General features: G+C 36.6%; 1 protein-coding gene across 1 annotated transcript in view; it reads right to left on the minus strand.

The window, feature by feature from the left end:
* LOC145293930 (sphingomyelin phosphodiesterase-like) overlaps window positions 1-17,443 on the minus strand; it is a 110,494-nt gene extending 93,051 nt beyond the window's left edge. Inside the window, exon 1 of the mRNA XM_080140756.1 lies at window positions 17,285-17,443. The gene's annotated coding sequence lies outside the window, so the exon portion shown is untranslated. The remainder of the gene's footprint in view (window positions 1-17,284) is intronic.
* Between the last annotated feature and the right edge of the window lie 4,618 nt (window positions 17,444-22,061).

A 22,061-nucleotide genomic window follows, 5' to 3' on the forward strand; every position in this document is an offset into this window, starting at 1 on the left:
TTTTTAGAGATAAAAAGTTGGGTGCATGTTCGAAAAAACAAAAATCAAAACTTGCAAAATTGAATTTCCATTAAAAACTAATGTTATCTACTTACTTTTCATGCCAATCTATATTATATATATAAATAAAAAGGCAAAATGTGTGTTAGTATGTGCACATTTTTGGTATGTCCGGCAAAGGCTTTGAGTCCCTGTTTCTTATAACATTTTATATACTACCTAGATTATAATATTTACGATTCATGAAACGAGGTTGTGTGTATCTTATTTGGGCGACTTTTGCATATTATTTTCGTGATATTTTTTGGTCTCTGCGTGTTTCTTTTGCTTTTTCGTATAAAAAAGCAAAACTGAACCCGTAGCAAAATCAAGCTCCCTGGCATTCGTGTCCGGGACGTCCAGAAAAGCAACCAGCTTTGATCAATGTGGGGGAAACTCCTTTTATCAGACAATTGCTATTCATTTAGACACTCTTTTTATGGAGAGCTGGTTTTCCCCAACATCTTGGGGAGGAAACAAACAAAACTGGCTTGCAGCCAAAGTTAAGTTTCCCCTATGGCGTGATGTTTGACCTCATTAAATTTATGCACCTATCACTTAACTTTACTCGTTAAAAAAGAACGTTTTTTTTTTTTTTACAAAGGCATCACCACATTATCAAGGCCCAGAGGCCACTCAAGGATAAGGGTTAAAGAGTGTACAGTAGAAGTTGGTCAATATAGTAATCATTAGTAATGAAAATTTGGTAAATTTAATAACTTATATGGAACGGCTCATCAAGAACTTATTTACCTTAGACTTGAACACAACCATATTGTAGTCAGCCGGAAAGCAGGAAAACGGAAGACAATTCCACAGGCGTGCAGTTCTAAGAAAGAAGCTTTGTTCATGGAATCTATGTTTAGGTTTAGGCACAGATAAAGAGTGGGGGAAATTATTGATAGTGTTTACAGCTAGACGAGTGTTTCTTGTGAAAGTTTGGCGAGGGGGGACCATAGATTGAAGCTCAGTTGAACACTTTCCATGAAAATAACGATACATCAGAGACAAACTCGCAACATCTCTTCTGTGAGATAGAGGTTGCAAGGAGGAGAAAAGGACATCTCCTACGAGGCTACGAAGTCTATTTTGAACTCTATCAAGGCAGGACAAGTCCTTTCTAGCAGCTCCTGCCCAGATGTGGCAACAGTATTCCATCCTTGGACGCACCTAGCTCTTATATAGATAGAGAATAGCATCAGCAGTGAGATATCTACTGGATCGATAGAAAGATCCCACCATTTTTCCAGCGGCCTTGGCAACAGATTTGATATACGTGTTCCATTTAAGATCAGGAGTAATGGTCAAGCCCAGAAGCTTGTCAAAACTTGAGGCCTCCTGAAGACGAGAGCCATTCATTTCAATTGATGACAAATGTGGATTAAAATGTTGATGATGTAAAGAGAGAAGCTTGGTTTTAGATGCATTAAAAGTAACCAGCCACTCCTTTCCCCATTGTACTACATGCTCAAGATCAGAGGAGAGAGAATTGGAGAGTACTTGCTCGTTTACTGTCTTAGATGTGGTACCATAAATGGTAGTGTCGTCAGCATAAATGTCTACAAATGATGTAAGGATATGATTTGGAAGATCATTAATGTAGATCAGGAAAAGAGTTGGGCCCAGGATGGATCCCTGAGGGACACCGGCATTAATACTGTGAGCTTCTGATTTTTGCCCCTCAACTACTACTCTTATGAACCTATCAGAAAGAAATGATTTAATAATTGAGAAGACTTTTCCAGCTATACCATAGCTAGCGATCTTATGAAGTAAACCTTTATGCCATACCCTATCAAAGGCTTTAGATATGTCAAGAGCAATTGCCCTAGAAAGATTGCCACCGTCGAGAGATTTGCTAATCCTATGCGATATAACTGTAAGGACATCTGCTGTAGATCTAGCAGAACGGAAACCATATTGAGTGTCACTAAGAAGGTTATTTTTGTTGAGATGATTGATTACTTCTGTATTTAACACTGATTCTAGCAACTTACTCATGACGCACAGGAGACTTATTGGCCTGTACTGAGAGGGGGATGAGCGATCACCTGAATTCTTAAATACAGGGCATACTGATGAGATTTTCCAGGGAGATGGGAAACTATTCTCCTTAAGACAACGTTTAAACAGTTTTGTAAGTATGGGCGCTAGTTCAGGTTGAAGTTTTTTTGAGTACTATAATTGGAATACCATCAGGGCCAGTTGCTTTACTGGAATCAAGGTTTTTGATTAGCTTCGCAACATCACGTACAGATATACGTATATCACATAGCGTGTTTTCTGATACAGGAGGAAATATTGGGGGTTGGCGGTCTTGGTCGCAAAGGGTAGAATTAGCTGCAAAGTTCTTGACAAAGAGTTTGGCTTTGTCTGATGCTGACGAGATTACCTCAAGTCCATTGATAATAGTTGGGATGGAGCACACGCTTCTGTTCAGGATTCTGTTTGCTATTTGCCAAAACTGGTGGGAACCAAGCTGCTGCTCAGCTACTTTGGACTTAACAGATTGAGCATACAACTCTCTTGCGTTCCTTATTACTTTCTTACAATGGTTGCTGGCAGTCCTGAAAACGGCTTTAGTTTCCATACATCTATTACGTTTGAAGCAGTGGAAAAAGTGATTTCTGTGCGCAATGGCAGCAGCACATTCTGGAGAGAACCATGGCTGGCTGTTAGGTTTTTGCTGAAACTTTTTAGAGGGTATGAAATGGTCAATACCTACAATTAACCATTCAGTTAGGTCTAATACTATAGAGGACACATCCTTTTTAAACATGGAATGCAGAGGTAGATCAGATATAAATGTACGGAAGCTATCCCAGTCAGCCTTAGTGTATCGATATACTGTACGATGAAGAGGTACGTCTGGGGACTTATTACATTTCATTTTTATCTTAATTGATACAACAGAGTGGTCGGAAGATCCAAGAGGCGACAGAACAGAAACTGAACATAGTTCAGGGCAAGTTGTGAGAAAAAGGTCTAGTAGGCTCGCATACTGGCCGTCATTGTCGGGCACACGGGTAGGTTCCTGAACAATCTGAGTGAGGTCATAGGCAATGGAGAAATCATGACAGAACCTCCCCTCATCATCGGTCTTGTTTGAGTGGGTCAACCATTCGACGTTGTGAACATTGAAGTCTCCACATACGTGAATGTTAGCTGAAGGATAAGTAGAAAGGACTTGGTCAATTTTCTCAGATATGCTTTGAAAGATAGTAACTCCGCTGTTGTGGGGGCGATAGAGAGTAAATATAAATGCAGTAGTGTGAGCTAAAGCAACCCGGAAGCACATATAGGGTAAGTTAGGATCTTCCCTGGAGATGTCCCTCCCACATGGAAAGCTATCTTTAATATAGGCACATATTCCATGCCCATGGCGATCTTGGGCGTCAGATTTAGAAGTTAAGTTAGAGTATCCTGTAATTGCAAACTCATCTAGGGAAATAGCCTGTCCAATGCCAGTTTCACTTAAAAATAAAAGGTCTGGTTTAGTCTCCTGTAATTGGGTTTCAACCTCTGGAAGGTTAGAACGTAGACCCCTGATGTTGGAGAAGGAGACATGGTAGTAGGGGTCTACGTTGGAAGTTGGAGAACCGGGTTTAATCGTGTATTTTTTCTTGAAACTTGTCATGATGAAATTTTGGAATTTGTGGACTAGGTCGACAGATTTACTTAGAGCAGGACAGAGAGGGGAAACTAAGAGAGAAAAAGAAACGAAGAATTTTTTTTTTTTTGTACCACATGATAAGGTAAAGCCGTAACAATTACCCACTAGTATGGCATCGAGAGGCCCCACCAGAAGCTACTGCATGGTCCAGATTCCATTCACCAAATGGCAATACAGCAGCCCCAGTACTTTGCACCTGCTGATAGGACAGCCTCCTTAGTGGTTAATCCAAGGTTCGGGTCCCTGACTATCAGGCGGATAACGTCAGCCCAGACAAAACGTTTACCTCCAGCACCCTTACTAGTGACATGGCTACAAGGATAGACATAGAAACAGAAAATTTCCACCAACTCTGCCAACTGTTCGCGCAAAAATACTGACAACCTAGAAAACAGCTTTTTCTTCTCCCTTTGTCAGAAAAATCACTCATTTAAAAAATGAGGACTGAGGGACAAATAAGAAGAAGCGAGAGTAACAGGAGCTGCCGATAACGCATCCACAATGCGTTTTCTACTCTCCATTAAAAAAAAAAAAATAAATAAATAAATAAATAAATAAAAAATAACTATTAAAAGTCCAACGGTCCTGTTTAAGGGAAAGTATGGTGATAGATTCCCCTCCCACGAACTAAAAATGAGTACAATTAGGTAATCTATTTTTGCAATCAACTCGGTAGATAAATAAACATTTATGGACGAGAGAAAAAAAAAAAAAAAAAAAAAAAAAAAAAGAAGCTAGCATTTAATACAATAGAAATACATAAATTAAATACTGAAATAAAATGTAGTTATTAATATTTGAATCTTAAAATAAAAAGTGCGAATTAGTAGAGAAAAAAATCACTTATCACAACAACGCATTCCGTCTCCAAACTAGTGAAGAATTTAACTTTTAATAGCGTTCAGAAGATTTTTTTTTTTTTTTAAATTAACCGTTAAGAGAAAGCGTGATTTTATTCTGAACTTTAACTAATCACGTTTTAAAACTAACAACTAAGCGTTTTTCCTTAGGCATGATAAAATCTGATTAAATAAATTAGAGGAGACAACTAAAATCGAAGTGTCGAGGTCAAAAATTAGCTGTATTTTCAATACAAGTTAGTAGTAAAAATTGCTAAAAATCATAAATTAAAATAAGCACCGTTAATCAAGTATCGTCATTTACTTCTTAAAAAAAGAAAAAAAATTAGATTTTTTTTTTTCATTATTTTTTGTAATCTACTTCAAAATAAAATAATTTTTGCTTAGAAATAAAGAAATGAGAAACAAAAGATTTAATTAGAAAACTGGCACTTGTGTCAGAATTTTGGGGTAATTTCTGACACCCCTAATACAAAATTGCGAATAAAATATTAAAAAAAACTCGCAATTTCTCTTTTTAAAGTGGGTTGTTTCTTTTCTTTATGGAATATACTTCCAAAATAAACTATTAAAGTTGTTTAAAAAATAATAGAAATATTTTCTATTTTTTAAAAAACACTGTTTACAAAGTGCCGGCGCGTGTTCATGCAGCCATTTTTTTTTACGTAATGAAATCAATTTAATTTTATGAGTTAAATTTTTTTCAATTTTTAAGCTTTAAAAATCTATCCATTTTTCTAATGGTTCAATTTTTACAATATTTTCAGGTTCAATGTGAATTTTTATGCTCTTTCCAATAAATTGACAAGCGTTTTTTTCTTTTTTTTTTTTTTTTTAAATTCAACCCATTTTGAAATATCTATTCAAATAAAAATAATTTTCTCATCTCTAATTTATATATCACAAATTGAAGATAAAAGATCAATAAAAATAATCCAATTTAAAACAAAAAAAGAATAGTTTTGTGCAAATTTACCTGTAAAGTCAAAAGTTTAAAACCTATTTTTTTTTTTTTAAGTGAAACCTCACATTTTTTAAATTTTGTCCTGAAAAGAGAATACCTACAATTTTTTCTGCTTTATTCAATGTTTTTTTTTTTAGATTTTAAAAAAAAATCACGCCATAAAGAAATAAGATGTATTAAATCAAAAACTTATGTATTTCTTTAGGAGAATTAAAAAAAAAAAAAAAAAAAAAAAAAAAAAAAAAATGGAAAATTCATCGAGCAGTTTTTTTTTTAATGGCAAAAACTGATAAGTGAAATGTGAGCATTTTTCAAATACGATAGCCCAACTTTTGTTTACAGCAAACACATGCCAGAAATAGAAAACGAGATTAATTCTGGTGCTTACAGGCCACCATAGTCCTCAACTCTAAGAAAGGGAGACAACAGTCTTCCCTTTTTTTCAATTTGTGACGAGCTGAATTCGCAGGATTTTTGAATCATTGCTTAAATTATTTTATTTAAAAAGTACATTAAATATAAAATATAAATATGGATAAATTCTTAACAATGAAGAATGGAAGTGCTCATTGATTAGTATTTTTATAGGCGAGTGATTTTTTGGAATTTATATGTTTACTAGCAAGGCCACCCAGCATTGCTTGGGACTGTATAAGAAAAATTTGGAACATACCCGTTATTCTTAGGATAGAGGAATTTTTGATGTTTATCATTTGCCATCTTGAACAAAAGAATATTTTACCTATCCTGGGACAGGTATATGTATGAGATAATTGTACGTTCCCTAGAACAGGAAATTAACAGCACATATATGGAAAAAAATTTCCTTGCCTAGGGCGGGTAATGTACAACACATATTTAAAATTATTTACATAATTTTCTGTTGTGCAAAATTTTCTGTATGTCACAGGTAAGATTTTTTGCTTTTACATCAGATTGCTATAGTGAAGAAGAACCTTATTTCTCATTTAAAAGTCATATTACCTGAATATATTACAGGATTTTTAGTTTTGATAACTTTTATGCACGTCACGTCACAGGTAGAATTTTCTTTGTTTTTTCATGTGAGTACTATACTGCACAAGTACCTTATTTCTTGGGTAGGATAATGTACAAGTACGTCATTTCTAAGATATAAATGAAACTACTAGATAATTTTACAATTTTCTGTTGTGCTAACTTTTCCGTGTCACAGGTGAGAGTGTTTTTACATCAGAGTGCTATAGTAACGAAGCACCTTACTTCTTATATAAATGTCATATTACTCAAATATATCACAATTTTCGGTTTTGATTACTTTTATGTACATTGCAAGTAAAATTTCCTTTGTTTTTCACATGGGTACTATACTGCATAAGTACCTTATTTCTTGTGTAAGATACTGTACAGGTACCTTTTTCTAATTTATAAATGAAAGAACTCAACACTTATGAAATTTTCCGTTGTGCTAAATGTTTTGTACATCGAGGGTAAGAATGTTTTTTATCTGGGTGCTATAGTGAAGAAGCACATTATTTTTTAGATGTAAGTTATACTACTTGAATATTGTAAGAAAAAAATGTAAGGAAAAATTCAAGATGGCGCCCGACTCTCTCTTTAACACGGTAAGATATCCTCAACACGGCACAAGAAGCAACAGCCACACGATTCCCCAGCCAACTCAATCGTCACTCCCCCACGTCTTTCCCCTCACCCGCTTTTATCGTCGTTCTAGGCCGGCTAAATTTGCATATTCCGAGAATTCGTGTGACTTTGCGAGACATCATACTTTACAAAAGACGGCGGTCGCCATCTTGGTCCTCTTTTCTATTTTTGGTCGGTAACGCTGAGCTGGTCTCGAGGTAAGTCTTTTTCCCCTCATCCGTCTCTCCCACGTACCCACACAACACGCAAACACGCGGGCGCTTATCTCCTGGATGCACGTTACACTCCCCCCTGATCTGATGATCACATAGAGAGCACTGGGGGGGGTGGCCTTTTAGTGCGTGTGCTTCTGCGAAGAGGTACATTCACTGTTTCAGATTCGGGCTCTGGATCTGGTTCCGCCTCATCAGATGAAGTATCGCTATCAGTCTCTGGAAGGGGCTCACTGAATCCGTGCATCGGCAGCTCATCGCTAGACGCTTCACTGCTTTCTTCTGTAGTTGTATGACGCACCTCGGTAGCTGGGCGAAGATCTCGCACATGTCGTGGGGTTCCATCGACCAAAACAGACTGCTGGCTAATCACTCCAGATATGTGTCCTCGCTTAAACTTGTCGGTGCACCGATTTCCTGGAGGCCGCACCCACACTGGATCTCCCACTTCATATCTGTTATATGTTCCCTTGTCGGTTGGCTGCGTAGTGTTGATTCCCTTCACTCCGACTCGGTACGTGTAAATAGCATTCGCAGGTGCGGTTGAAGGGGACGTCCCGTCCTTTGGCGTAATGTTGTACCAATATGTTGCTTCCGCAATAGTACATCGCTTCCTGGCAGCAATTCTCTTGATGCTGCGATAGCTTCTTTCAGCAATGCCATTTCCTGATGGCACATGCGCACATCGCAACCGTAGACGGACGCCCCACTCATCTAACAACTGCCGGACTTGCTGGCTACAAAACGCTGCATCATTGTCAGTCAGGAGCTCTTCCGGCGCACCTCGCTCAAAAAAGAAATGGATGATAGGTGGCGAACAACATTTGCTGAATCCTGTCTGGTCATCTGCCGCCACACCGCAAATCTCGTAGGCCCGCAATCAATGAGAGTTAGAAAGGGCTTGCCACTGTAATGGGTAATATCCATGGCCAGCCGCTGCCACACACTCTCAACTTCCAAGCGACCCTTCTGCCATCGCTCTGGTGCAGGATCAATAGACTGGCAAGCCTCACAATTTCTGACGATCTGTCTGACATCCATCTTGGTCACTGCTGGGTATGCACGCCTCACAAAATAAAGGGTCCTCTTGATACCCGGATGTCCGCTCTGTGCATGAATTTTTTGTATTTGACATGGGTCGATTGCAACTGCACAAGATCGAGCAGTAATCTCCATTCCCATCTTCGCGGCTTCATACCATTTGTGAGGTACACGGGTCAGTTGGTCAGCACGATTACAATGTGATGGCACCAGAGTGACGCTCAGTGATAGCCCATACTCAGATACCAGGTTTTTAGCGTGTCTAGCCTTCTCCGTATTAACATTTCGCTTGCTGCCTTGGTACGGATTCGTGTCCGTCCTGAAAGTGTGTCAGACACCCAGTGGTAGACACAGAGAGAATCTGTGTACAAGGTCAACTTCTTAGACTGCCACTGCAGGGGCCAGATTTACCCCCTTTACAACAGCGTCCAGCTCTGCCAGGTTGATATGCTGAGAATCTGTTACGGGCCGCAGCCAACACGCATCCTCGAATACGTTTCCTCCTTGCTCCAACGATACTCCCAACGCCAAAGAACTGGCATCAACCCACACACCTACGTTGTCTCCGTTAACACACCACCGCCCACAGGCAGGGTCCTTCTTGTTCACTCTCTCCAGTGTCTCTTTAATCATCAGAGTTAGTAGGACATCATCGGATATGTCATCCCAACCCGTGGTTGTTAAATTTGCTCTGCGTTTAATCACACCAACAGCTGCGCGGAGCCAGCCACAGACCGGTAAGTGACCAACAAGTTTTCCACACCAAGAAAAAACGGTCCGCCTTGTAACGAGGTTGGGGATTTTTTTTTTTTTTTTTTTTTTTATGCTTGGAATTTCACTGCCACGCCTCCATTGTAGGGTGCCATCCTCTTCATAAACATCCAATCCCAATACACGTGCTCCTTCCCTTAAACGTTCGGGATTCTTGCATTCCAGACCAAACTGAGCCAACTTTTCTTTGACACACGACGCAGACTGTACATCTTCATTGACGTATACGTCATCAATGTAAGCTGACGTTGAGTCCCTCATGGGCTTTTCTTGGGACAATACTGTGTTGACAATAGTCTTCATGATCTGTGGTGCCACATTTAGGCCGAAGCCAAGGCGTGTAAGGCAGTACCTCTGCCCCTGGAACCAAACTGTCTGGAACGGCCACAACGTCTCATCAACTCGCACCTGTAAATAGGCTTTTCGTAAATCCATATTGAGACATTAGTGCCTTTCTGACGCCATTCCCTCAACTTACTGGCGCATACGTCAGCATCGGCAGTGTAGGCTTCAATATGCTTGTTAAGCTCCCTATAGTCCAGCACGGGCCGTACTTTCGACTTGTTATGCTGGACTACTGCCATCAAGGGTATTAGACCCTTTGGAGGCCCAAGCTTGTCCTCAGGGTAGGGGATTAACCAGCCATCTTGGATCCACGCCTTTAGTTCCTTTTCGTATTCTGCTCGGGCCTCACTGGGTATAGGGTAATCTGCAACCCCATTCTTGAGTTTAGTCGGTGCCATTCCCTCGGTCCACTTCCAAGATGCAATCCAGGCCCTCTTGCGCGAGTCGTAGTCCACTGTAAAATCCGGCCGATCGATATGGAGCGCTGCACACACTGGGGCCTCTAAGAATTGCACCTTTCCATCCCGATGAATTGCGACTCCCCCCAGCGCCTTGATGGCATCGTATCCGAGCAACAGGTCAAACCCCAGGAGATTTCCTTGGGTCACGAGCACATTGATCTTAGTGGCTGCACCGGTGTCCGTGTAGATCTTGACAGTTCCAGCTCCACAGCATGTCTGGGTCTCGCCTCCTATCGTGGTGACTTTGATCTTCCTCTTAGTCCAACTTGGACACAGCCTGGTGCTCACTATAGTATGCGAACAGCCTGAGTCGAGAAGTGCTGAGCAGGGTATCCTGTTTACGTAGACGGTTATTACTGGTTGCGCCTTGTTCAAATTTTGCTCGGGGAGCAGGGCGGCGCTGACGTCCTCTCCCCTGATACGTTTCCCGCACAGTTTTGGGCTAGATGCCCCAAACCGCCACACTTAAAACAGCGCACACGCCCCCTGTTGGTGCAATTCCTTGCAAAATGTCCGCGTCGGCCGCAGCGAAAACATTTCCCATTGCTTGCAGGGTTCTGATTCGGAATCTCCCGAGCGCCAATCTGGCCTGTCTGTGTCGCCATCACAACTGGTTCCCCCAGGTCCTCCTCATCTTTGATGATGGCTCGAGCACGTTCCATCAAGTGTTCCATGGTCGTTGTTGAAACGCTGGTTGAGGCTCTCAGTAGCTGCTTCACCCGAGTGGGAAGGCCCGCCACAAACGCGTACGCGAGCGTCCGCTCCGACACCCCTCCACCGAACAGAACTGCGAGTTTCTTTAACTCAGCGAAGAAAACGTCCACGCTTTCCTCCGGTAGAAGTTTTCGGGAAGCAAATTTTTCATAGGCCGTACAAGGATCCATGGCAAATGCCTTGTACAGCGCAGCTTTAATTGCGGTGACATCTCCCTTTTCGGCAGCACTGAGTTGCTGATATACACTCAAGGCACCCCCAGCCAATCTCAGGGGAATTACAGTGTGTACCCTTTTCACCTCACAAAGGTCGCACGTCAGCTCGACCCTTTCAACCCAGTCGACGATGGACGTGGACCCGTCAAACTCGGGTATGAGCTTTAAGTCAAATTTCGACTCGGTCATAGTCCTAGAGGCCAAATGGCCGGAATAGCTTGTAAGAAAAAAATGTAAGGAAAAATTCAAGATGGCGCCCGACTCTCTCTTTAACACGGTAAGATATCCTCAACACGGCACAAGAAGCAACAGCCACACGATTCCCCAGCCAACTCAATCGTCACTCCCCCACGTCTTTCCCCTCACCCGCTTTTATCGTCGTTCTAGGCCGGCTAAATTTGCATATTCCGAGAATTCGTGTGACTTTGCGAGACATCATACTTTACAAAAGACGGCGGTCGCCATCTTGGTCCTCTTTTCTATTTTTGGTCGGTAACGCTGAGCTGGTCTCGAGGTAAGTCTTTTTCCCCTCATCCGTCTCTCCCACGTACCCACACAACACGCAAACACGCGGGCGCTTATCTCCTGGATGCACGTTACAAATATTTCATGGGATTTACAATTTTGATAACTTATGTACGTCACAGGTAAGATATTCTTTGTTTTTCATGTGAGTACTATATTGCACAAGTACCTTATTTATTGGGTAGGATACTGTGCAAGTATCTTATTTCTAATATAATAATGAAACTACTCGATTTTACACAAGTTTTTCATATGAGTACTATACTGTACAAGTACCTTATTACTTGGATAGAATTCCTTGTACACATAAATACATTAACAAAGGAAGTGAACATTGTATGCGATTTTTGGAATACATCTATAGACATATACAAAGATATACATTACATATAATTCATAATGATCAGTTTAGTTTTGGAGTTGATCCAAGACACAAAATGATATAATCATATACGCATAATTAAAATTAATAGTGATCGGTTAATTAATTTAGGAGCGAATCCAATAATAGAAATACATAATCATATACACATCCTTAAAATTAATAATGATCTGTTCATTAGTTTAGAGGGAATCCAATGCACAAATATATAATCATATGCACATCATTAAAATTAATGATCGGTTAATTAATTTAGGAGCGAATCAAAATATACAGACATATGCACATAATTAAAATTCATAATGACCGGTTAATTAGTTTAGGAATGAATTCAATACAAAATTCCATTACTGGATCTATTTACGTGATTATTGGAATGTAACAAATAAGCCAATATATAATATATCCTATATATTTGGAATAGGACATTTTCATTATATCCAGCAAAAACATTTTTCCGTGTTTTTTTTATATAGAAAAGTGTTCTTTTATAATTATTACATAACATTTAAAAGTCCAGAATATCGGAATGTAACAAAAAAAAAAAAAAAAAAAAAAAATGGTGAAGCTCGAACCCGCAACACTGGTGTTAGTAATCGATGATGCTATGCACTGCACCAAACAGACAACTGCATTCATACACTTGTAAATTTACTAAATAAATAAATCTGCTACAGATCGTGCGCATGCATAAACAACGCCATTGTCGTTATGCTTGTTAAATAGTTATTTCTTTCAAGTTTTAACCCCTTTTTGAATCCCTTAGTAATTTTTTTAATCAATTAAACACCCCTAATAAAATTCTGCACCCTATATGCAATCTTTTCAGCTATTGCACGTTTTCCAAGGATCATCCGTCTAGGAGGAGATACAATTTGAAAAACGGAGACACACACAGACATAAGTTTTATATATTAGATTATATTCGAAGTAAGTTAAAATTCATTAATTTTCTTGAAATCTTCTTTAAAGAAGACTGATTTTTTAATAAAAAAATAAAATAAAAAAATATCGCATATTTTGCTATTAAATCTGTTATTTTAAAATTTGGTCTTTGCTCCTTTTATTGAAAAAAAATTAGGATTTAAATTACATTTTTCGAGTAGTTATAAGCTTCGAATGACAGTAAGTCTAAATATTTCAGTGTTTACCACAAATTTTTAATGGCGATTTCTGACACTTGTGTACTACTGCGAAGGAAATACTTTTGGTTTTCAGTTTGAAAATTTGGAGAGTGCACAGCAGGTGCAGACAAATGCAATTTAAGAATTCCCTAAAGAATTCTCTGAAAATGGCCATAGCTACATTGAACGTTAACACCCTGAATATGCGCAATATTGTTCTTTTAACTTTGGACCAGAAGAAAATATACTTTTTACAGCCTAGAAAAAAATAGTTGGATTTGTATTACTGTACACACAGATTCGAAAAAGTTGTCAAAAAACAAATATATAACAAATAAATGTTATCAAAGGCAAGATACTGTTAAAACTCTTGCAATATATGTTACTGTGACATAGGTTGACATATTCGGCGGGTTTTTAATAGTATTTTGTCTAGTTTTTTATTTATAACACCTTTTCCCAAACTTACCGTGTTAAAGAGGGAGTGAGGCGCCATCTTGAATTTTCCAATACATCGGTAAACACTATGGTTTTCGAGCTGAATAAACATGTTACATTGAATAAAAACACGAAAAATATATCCAGTTAGGTAGAAAAGTAACTTATCTTGCCTTTGATAACATTTATTTGTTATATATTTGTTTTTTCACAACTTTTTCGAATCTATGTGTACAGTAATACAAACCCGAATAGTTTTCTCCAAATTCACATGCATTTCAATAATGCATGTTCAAAAAATTTATAAATGTCCAGTCATACATTGACAACTTTTATTAATTTATTTCCGTTTAATGATTTACTTTAGTTTTGAAAATTACAGAATTTTGATTTTGTTCTGCAAATAAAAAAGTCTATTTTGTGTTAAAAGCCTCTATTCGTGTTATTTGAATTTTCTTAAATCTATTTTAATTCAATAAATGTTTCACAAAAATTTTCTCAAAGAAAAAAACATTCGAAAATTTCAAGATTTTGACTGTTACGAAAAAAAAAAAAAAAAAAAAGTTAAAGTCAAGCTTCACAATATTCTTTTTATTATTAAATTGTTAGGTGGGAGCACAGAATACTTACAAAACACCCTCCCCATGTTAAGAATAGCTTTCAAAATAATGGGTAATCGTGAAGAAAGAGAGCCTGTTTCCTCCGTTTGACTATAGGTGCCGTTACTGTCTGTCCACCCAGTTACGGAAGCACAAAGTGTATATAATGGCACCCTTGAAATAAAAATAAATGTTTTTGTTATATTTTAATTTTAAACATTTTTTTTTTTTTTTTTTTTTGCAAACATTTAAGTTTTTTTGTTTTATTTTTTCCAAACAGTTACGTGTGGTTGCTTGTTTATTTTCGAACATTTTTTTTGTAAGCATAAACTAAATATTTTTACTATATTTTTCTTTTAAACATATTTATGGGTACAACCGTTTGTCCGCGAGTATTTTTTACGCTCTTATAATAATAATAAAAAAAAAAAAAAAAAAAAAATCAACGTTTTTTCTTTTATCTTTTTTTTTTCTTAATTTTTCTGCACTTATTTTACCTTTTCCGCGAGTATTTACATATATATATATATTTATTTGAAAAAGGATATTGTAAAACCTGAATCTTACTTGAAACTACTATTTAAAAAATAGCGCGGTCGGTACAATACGTGCATAAGCAAACTTTTCAAAAAGAAAAATATTTCAAAAATATTTAGTTTATGCTTGAAAAAAAAAAAAAAAAAAAAAAAAAAAACGTAAATGTTTGAAAGCAACAACATGTAAATATGTTTGAAAAAAAAAAAAAATAAAACTTAAATATGTTTGCAAACAAACAAAAAAAATGTTTAAGATTAAAATATAACAAAAACATTTTTATTTCAAGGGTGCCATTATATACATTTTGTGCTTCCGTAACTGGGTGGACAAACAGTAACGCCACCGAACGGAGGAAACAGGCTCTCTTTCTTCACGATTACCATTTTGTGTTATAATAATTTTCGGTACTCCTGCAGTATTTTACCCACCGATTTCACGATCTTAGCCGAGCGTTGACGAACCCTTTCGGCGTTAACGCCGACGAAAGCCGAGAATTCGGAGCTACGGTGCAAGAACGCTAAAAGTATGTGAATAGCAACAACATTACAAGGAAAAGATATTACACACACACAACAAAATGGATAAAATTAATACAAAAAATTTGGATAAAATAAATCACAAACACTTACCGTAAGTTTTTTTTTAAAGTAAAATAAATTTATTTTGTTGAATATATTTTTTTTTTTTTGGTTCATTTTGTTTTCCGATAGCTTTTTTTTGGGGGGGGGGGTAAGCAACACTAATAAACACTTCAATGTTTTTTTTTGTTTGTTTGTTTTTGACAAAACGTTATTAAACAATAACAACAATGTTTTTTGTTTGTTTTTTTTTTCCCCCCAGTAATGTTTGAAGGGGGGGGGGACAACAATTACTGTTTATCTTTAGTTCCGACTGGAAGATTTTCTACTGACTGTAGAGAGGCAAAGTAGGGAGCAAAGGGTTTTCAGAGGATGTGGAAAGAAGCTCCTTCCCAAACCGGGTAGCCTTCCGCGATTTGATTTATTATGGAGACAAAAGGGTTGTGTCCAAATTTTTGTCTCCACATAAATTCGCATAAATATGTTTCCAACAGCTCCCGGTTTTTTTTATTTTTTTTTATCGCTAAATTAAATAGCTGAAATGAAAGGCTGTGTATTTTTACTTTGAACAATAAAATAACTCAAATGAAACGCTATGTGTGTAATTTCAATGAAAATTATTCGTCTGCTGCGCGTTCGTTTGAAGCGCCCTGATTGGCTGATAGAGTATCGTACCGCTCGCCATGTTCCGGCGTTTTCCGACGGATGTCGATCAACGCTCTCGGCTAAGATCGTGAAATCGGTGGGTAAAATACTGCAGGAGTACCTAATTTTCTTATATTTATTTTAATTAAATGTTTAACAAAAGCTTTCAAGAAAGAAAAAAAATACGCATTTGTTTAGATCTTCGATTAAGTCTTGAACTTGCATTTGTCTGCCCCTGTATATGCACTTTCCAAATATCCAAACTCAAAACCAAAAACGTGGTTCCTTCACAGTAGTGCATAAGTGCCGAAAACGAAATGTTCCTTTTATTTGCCGGTGGAAGTGAAGGAAAAAAAAAAAAAAAAAAAAAAAAAAAAAAGTTCTGTATTTCTTGAAAGAAATATTAATAAAATCGTGAATAGTTCTCGTATATGCATTTACCGGCTCCACGTAACTCACGCGTCCCCCCTATTAATCTAATATTTATTTAAATTTAAAAATGTGGTACTTAACCCTTTCTTAACATGGGAAGGGTGTTTTGTAACTATTCTGTACTTTCACCTAACAATTTAATAAACAGAGATACTGTAAAACTTGAATTTCACTTGAAAATACTCTTAAAAGATAGCACGGTACCTTCTCGCCATAAATACCAACAATGTAATAGCGTAATATAAACCGAAAAGTTTTAAAAATCCTATTTTTATTGAGAACGAAATTAAATCCACCAGACTGCATTTTAGTTCCTTCGTAAACTAACACGTTAGCTATTTTAACCTTTTGTTGATAACTGAGGGGGTGCGGTTCGTAACCTATCGCACGCACGGGAAGTCATTAAGACTAGTTTTTAAATTATTAGCAAATATTCGTGCATTAAAAGATTGAACATTTTCGTAAATTATTAACATCGAATTTTTTAAATGGAGACCAAAACAATTAGCGTCTCTTATATAACAATTTGGTTTTATCTGAATAATTTAATGATAAACTCATACCGTAGGATTAAATTTAACTTTCAGATTGTTATATATTAAAATAAATAAATAAATAAATAAAAAAAATTAAAATAGTTGGTAAAACTATACAAACACCGTGACAGCGAATTAACCCTACCCCTAACCCTAACGCTGTCACGGTGTTTGTATAATAATACCAAATTAGGTAAGAAGTTAATAATAATTATAATAAAGTACAAAAAAAGACTTCCGAGCAACAACACCGGGTAAGTATAGCGAGCTAAAAGTAAATAACCCAGAGAAAAATATTAAGGGAGGAAATGTTTGGGGTTTTTTTCAAAATAAATCATGGTTATTGTTTGTGTTTTTGATTTTTTTTTTTTTTTTTTTTTTTAGCTTAAATACGTTTATGTTTTCGGTTTAAAAATATTTTTTTAACAAATAAGAAAGACATAGATGTTATTTTAAAAGACGGAAAAAGAAATATTTACAAAACAAAGCCATCAATAGGATGCAACCTATTCTCCATCAATATTGGAGGTACTTTAAATGTGAACTTGCCTGGGTAATTCTTTCGATAAAAATCAGGAGATCCGTTGATGCTACGTAGAAAAGGTTCGCTGTTATCTGTTTGTTTTGACGCAAAACATGCGAAATGTTGGCTCCATAAACGACGAATCTTTGCAGACAAATGACCACGTGACATTGCCGATTGCGACCACGTGACAACACTCACCCCGCGGACACCTGAGTGATGGTGTTTTATACGGATTCCACACTTTCTTAATTGACATGTTTATTATTGTCTAATAAACAAAATGTGTTTTTCTTTTTTTTCTTTTTTTTTTGCCTTTTTGTTCGCTATTCATTATAAGTGATATGACGTCACAGTTATGCCCACCTCCTCCACATACAATCTAAAATGTTTATTTAATTTGGAGTATTAATTGTAGATAAACAACCTTAACCTTCGCTATCCACCACCACCACCCCAATAAGATTTCATGTTTTTTAGGCGATTACGTGTAAGCACCAGCACCACAAAACTGGGTGGAAGGAAGAAGAAAAAAAACAATTGTTTTATTGTGGGGATCAGTTTTTCATTTTGCAGATAAATTTAACGTCAAATTATATTGATTTCCGGGCCATTTTAGCGTTTTAGTTGAGTTTTTAAAAAAAAAAATTATTTTGATATAGGAGATGAACTATGCGGTTTTTATTGGGTAGAGGGATACCTTTTAGACGATTACGTGTTCTTTTACGAGTATTTATTTATTTTTATTTTTTTAATTTTTTTTTTTTTTTTTTTTTTTTACCCAAAACAAGTCATATTACCACTTGGAACGTAAAGGTGGGATCGAGTTTAACAAGGGAATTAGGGAAGTTGAGCAGAGAAATGTCTGTTCGCATTGCATTTAAACTTTTACGTCTTAGTACAGTCAGAGAAGCAGGAAACAGCAGGGAATTCCAAAGTCTAGCAGTCCAAGGAAAGAAATTATTAGAGTAGAAGGTTTAGGAAGGTAAATGTTTTACCTTCCTAATAAAATATATTTAATGAACACAGCACGAAATGAACAACAAACTTCTTTCTAACAATAACAACGTAGAATAGGGTTTTATTGGCAGCAGGAACTTGAAGATAAAACTGAGATAAAGGAAGAAGATTCTTTTTGAGGTCGTTGTCGGTCAGTCAGTACATTTCCTGTCGTCCCCAGCTAATCGCAGTTGTCTTCAGTGGAGACCGCCAATGCTAGATCAAGATGTCCAGTGAACAGGGGACAAGAGGTATTGCTTGGCTAAAGGTCCGGTCCTGACTGACTGACGTTCCCTCAAGGTTTTTTAGGGAGCAGATGAATCAATGCTCCCTATTAGCTGATAGGTCAGCCTGTGGCCGAAAAACTCAGAGGTGGGGGGGGGGCATCGATTCACTGGAGAAAATAGTTCTTTTATAACTGCTATAAAGGCTTTCCAGCATCTAGGGACCTCAACAGTAAAAGAGTGGGGATTTTGCTGCCTGTTGGGTTAGTCGGGAATATGTACATCAAGGAGGCACAATTTCCACAACATCCATTAGCACATCATTCCATTAAAGTACTCGTAAAACAAGCATAGGGGTGCGATATTGCAACAATGGGGCAACGGTTGGAACTTGGCCGATAGGGTGAAACCTATTAGATTTGAGACTCTTTTTTAAACTCTGTCTAAAAGCAAGAGACTAGCGATTGATGCTCCAGCCCAGATGCGTGAGCGAATCATGGCTTTGTAAAGATATAGGTTGCTCTCTGATGTGAGTGATTTCCTAGCAAGACAGGGGGTGTTACAATGAGGGACCAGATTAATGGAGAATGTCATCATTTTTCTAGTTCCTCGACGTAAACAAAAACATTAAAAGGTGTCAAAATCAGCATCAAGACAAATATAAAAATTCATAATATGATTTTATTTAACATAGCAAGAAATGATAAATTTTATTTTTATTGTTGACATACTTTTTTTTATGTGTGCCAATTCAACACACGAGCAAAAAATAATAAATGAATAAATTGTCCGATGTTTGTGAGAATGAAAATGCTATGTTTGTAACTTGATGTATAGTTGCTAGGACGTTATATATATATTTTTTAAAAGTCTGATAAGACTTGAATTAAAATATGTAATGAAAAACAGGAGAGAAATCTTTCTCTGACTGAGACAGAATGTCATTTTTGTAGAAAAATGTTTCTTTTTTTTTATGGAAAATAAAATAAAATTTGTTATTTTAATCAGTTCCATTGTAGCGACTCGCCACAGACATTAGAGTGGCTGGATAAGGAGTGTTCCAGCTGTGCATATATCTATTATCTACACCCACGCAAATTACGTATAAAAATTGAAACTTGGTAATTCTCGCAGACGTATTCTAGAGCAGTACCATGTGACAGTGTGTCTACTTTTCATCCAATCAGCATTCAAAGAAAGCGAATTTCAAAAACATTTTTTTGATAGCTTTCGCTGGAGTTTGTCTGTCACCTATAAAAAAGGCACTGCACGCAAAACGCAATCAGTCAAATCAGAATTCTCTTTCCGTACAGGTCAGCACCACGACTGCTCACTCCATCTCATGATGTTAAACCATTAATATGATTTTGTGTGCCTTGCACCTGAAGCTTATAAATCTCCCTGGATTAATTGCTGAAAGAAAAAAATGATTAATAAAACATGTTAAAAAAACATCTTGAAAAACAGTTAAAAACATATTTAATTTTAAAAAAGGAAGCACAAGATAAGTGGATAGTCCTTAATCCGTGGAGTTTCGGAGAAATACTCTCCTTTTCATCAGAGGGCAGGAATTAGCAAAATGCGGGATCAGATTTTGCATGTAAAAGTATTTAATGAAACCACAAGTAAGTCACAGATCTTACTTGGTTAAAAAAAAAAAGGGGGGGTGAGGTAAGGGGAATAGGAGGTAAAAGAAAAAAATGATAAAATGATTTCACATGAATGGATAGTTCGGTGAAGGGTAAAAAATCCAAGAATGGTAAAATCCAAACACGGTCGAATTAAAAACTTCCAATCCAACAGGTAAGTTCCAAATAGTCCAAAATGATCCAAAAGGCAGAATTCCTTGGAAAAAATCACAAATGGAATGAGTTCAAAATCATTAAAAGAAAAGTTCAAATGTGCACAGAAAAAGCACTGGAGATATATATATATATATATATATATATATATATATATATATATATATATATATATATTAGTTTCATCCTATGCAGTAACCAGCAAATACATAGAAATGCTAAAATTTAGTGTGACAATCTGATTATTTTGCTAACAGTTTTTCCTCTGATGAGAAGAAATAGCATTCTTTGAAACTCCACAGATTAAGGAGTACCTAGCTAACAGCTTTGGAGTATTCTGCCGAATAATAAAAACTTTTTGTAAACTTCTACTTTACAGCTCTGTTTTTCTTCTTATATATATATACATATATTATTGTTATTGATTGTAACGTCTTGTCAGACGAGTGCCACTTCCTCAGACACTGAAAGTTCATGAGCCCGAAAATGACATATAGTCCTGCCAGCGAATTCACATGCTCAAGCAGACATGACACTAAAGACGGTCATTGTTATACATACATATATATTCACGCACGCACACATACATATGTACACATAACACACACTCATATACATGCGTACATACACAATACACAATACGCACACATACATATACATACACACACACATGCAAACATAAACAAGACGGTCATTGGTATACATACATATAAATATATACATGCATACATACATACATGTCTATAAGCATACGCTCATATATACCCATATACATAGACAATGCATAATACACAAACATACATATACATACCCACATTCATACATACACATACATATACATCCACATATACAAATACATACACACATATACTTACACATACATACACATATGCACATATATATACATACACTTACCTACATATACATACACATCCATATATATGCATTCATATACATGCACACATACATATACCTACACACATGCATACATACACATACATGCATATACACACATACATGCATACAAACATGTATATATGTACACACACAAACATATATACACATAGACACATATACATGCATATACACATAGATATAAATACAGATAAACTCACATGTACATATATAAATATACACACACACATACATATATAAATATACATACACAAATACATACATAGATACATATAATGATGGCAGATTAATTGTTACATGCATCCAGCATTACGCGCGTACACACGTCACAGCTTTTTATCGCCACAGGACTTTTTTTTTTTATAATAGACAAATGCCTGAGGGAGTATCTATACAAAGATGATGTTACAGAGTTTTAGCTTTGTACGACAGCTAAATCTCTCTCTCGGTTCAAAATGTTGACATCCAGCAACAAGCAAGAGCAAGATAGCCAGCAACAAGTCAAACTGCAGACTAGCTTAATGCGGGTACTGGTCTCCCGCTTTGTTTTTTGTTTTTTTAAATAAAACGTTTGGTTGAGACAGACACTTTTGGAATAGTAACTGACGATGATATAAACAAATTCACACATTTTTTCACAAATAAACTCAGTGACGGATAGTCAAAATGTAAACAGTCCAACCAACATATATTAAAGACACACACACGCACACACACACACACACACACACACACACACACACACACACACGTGTATTATTTATAAAAGCTTACTATTATTTTAAAATGTTGTTCCCCTCCCAAGAATGTTGTCACCCTTGCTCATATTATATTGCTGGGAGAAGAAGGAAGGTTATAACTGT

Source organism: Euprymna scolopes, chromosome 15 (assembly GCF_053919585.1).
Source record: "Euprymna scolopes isolate OS-2025 chromosome 15, ASM5391958v1, whole genome shotgun sequence".
In the NCBI taxonomy this organism is placed as follows: Eukaryota; Metazoa; Mollusca; class Cephalopoda; order Sepiida; family Sepiolidae; genus Euprymna; species Euprymna scolopes.